Below are 2,337 nucleotides of genomic sequence, written 5' to 3' on the forward strand. Positions count from 1 at the left end.
CAAAGGGGCAGAAGAAGAATGAGGAAGTGGGATCAAGAAATTGTTTTTTTCCTCTCTTTTTTAAGATTGCATCAATAACAGATAAGTGTACACTGATGGGAATGGTCTAGCAGAGAGTGAAAAATTGATGATGGAGCTGTGTCCTCGAGTCGGAGAGAGGTGACCGGCTCTAGTGCACAGGTGGAGGAATCAGCTGTAGATAGGGGCATGGATAGTACATCCGGGCACAGGGAGAGGGAAGATGCTGGAGGGCGAGCATACGTGGGAGCAGGAGCTTGAGAATGTTCTCAGCAGGGAAGTGGGAAGCGAGCAGCTGTGAGGTGGTGGGGGCGGGGGGGGACATTGAAGATTGGAGGTGAGGGAAAGTTTGAAACAGTCACCGGGGTCTGGGGGAATCGAGGATGATGCGGGGCAGCATTAAGGGTCCGCTTGAGGTTAGGGGTTGGGTCTTTCCTCCAGCCATGCTCAGCTGCCTGGAGTAGGCAGTGTTGGATTTAACCAGGGTTGTGGTTTTGCTGAGGAGATAACTTGAGAGAGGCCGGGGGAATCAAGGGTGAGGGGGAATCAAGGGTGAGCGCACAGGAACGATTATCAGGACTGAGCATGGCATTGACTCTTGATAACTGGGGAAGTGAGAGCATCAGGGGGCAAGGGACAGCATGAAGGCAGTGGGAACAATGGATTTGAGGTTCCAAAGGGGCAAGGGACGCTGCAGTCGAGGTACCGCTGGTACTTTGAGCTGATAGTCAGGACTGGGGCATGAGATTGAGGTGATGGTTTGGGGAGGAGTTGTAGGTGCTGGTAACCAGCATGGGAGTGAGTGGCTGAGATGGGCTGGGGGCCAAGATCACTACATAGGAGCAGGTCAAGGGACCAGAGACCAGGGTAATGGCAGCGTCTGTGTGAATATTGAAGTGCCCAGGAACTGAAACAGGGACAAACTGATTGAGAGTGATGTCGAGTCCAAGGTAGAGCCTCAAGGATGGGAGGGTGTGACCCAGGGGTTGGAAGGTCTGCCCTGAGGTGGAGTGTGGGTGCCTGGGTGCGGAGACAAGATTCAAAACTGGCGTCTTTTAGGGAGGGGAGAGGGAGAATGGCCTGGAAGGGACGATGAGCAGCGGGGAGGACAACATGCTCACATCCAGTGGTTTCTCCCTCCCTCTCCCCACCTTCTGTCACTTCCATGGGCCATGGATGACAAGGCAGAAGCAGGGGAATACAGCGGCCTCGGGGAGAGCCAGGTTTCCTAGGACAAGATGGGAATATTCAGAGAAAAGACTGAGTTAGAGGAGATTCCGCTGCAGATGTTCTGGAATTCCTGAGGGCAGCAGAAGGCTTTGAGGCGTTGAGGAGGAATCCGAGGGGTACTGAGGAGCAGCCGCCCGGGGCCCTGCGGGGACCAGAGCACCAGAGACAAGGGAGGCCCTGGTGCGGCGTGGGTGGATTAAGCCAGCGTGAGATTAGAGACTGAACCCTGTAGTTGCTCGATGAATAACGGTAGCAACGATAGTCCTTCAGTTGAACACTTACAACGTGGCAGACCCTGTACTACGTGAGTTGCATGTATCTCATTGAATCCTCTCAATGACCCCATGAGGTGGATATTTTTGTTCCCCCCATTTTACAGCTGAGGAAACAAGTCAGCGGTCAACAGCCATAGTGGTGGTGCCGGGATCTGAGCCCAGGTGACCTGACTCCAGAGCCCCAATACTTTTCATCTCGGATCCTGGCGTTCTCTAAATATCTGTCGAGGGGATGAATGAAGAGTAGGGACTTGGCCTTGAGAAAGCAGAACCCAAGCCCTTTCCTGGACCCTCAAGCCCAGAATGGAATGCCTCATACTTCCCATTCTTAACAACAGTTCGTACTTTAATTTGCCCATGGGCTCCATCTTCTCCTCCCCTTGAGGGGAAGTTTTGCAAAAGGAAGCAAGGGCAGGATGGGGAGAAGCAACTGTGGCCCAGAGAGGGTGAGTTAGTTCACCACAGACACACAGCCAGGAGTCAGAGACTAACTGCAGCCCGGTGGGCCCTGGGGCTTGGAAGTGGGGCCCAGCCTGAAGCAGCACCCTGCATCCTTCCTGGAAACCCCCAGCGTTCATCCTCCACAGGCTGTGACCCGCCTGCTTCTGATTTTCACAGGACTTACCTGCAGTCTGAGTGTATGGGCCCTGGACCCTCTTAGCACCTAGCATGCAGAGGGGGCTTTGCAGGGCCTGCTGTCAAGGTCTTTGTCTAACAGGGAATACGGGCAAGGAATATGGAGCATGTGGAGCAGGAACAGGGGTGAGGGGGCCTGTGGGGCAATGGAGGGCAGCTCTAACCTGGTCAGGGGCCT

This window comes from Diceros bicornis, chromosome 1 (assembly GCF_020826845.1).
Source record: "Diceros bicornis minor isolate mBicDic1 chromosome 1, mDicBic1.mat.cur, whole genome shotgun sequence".
NCBI classification, from domain to species: domain Eukaryota; kingdom Metazoa; phylum Chordata; class Mammalia; order Perissodactyla; family Rhinocerotidae; genus Diceros; species Diceros bicornis.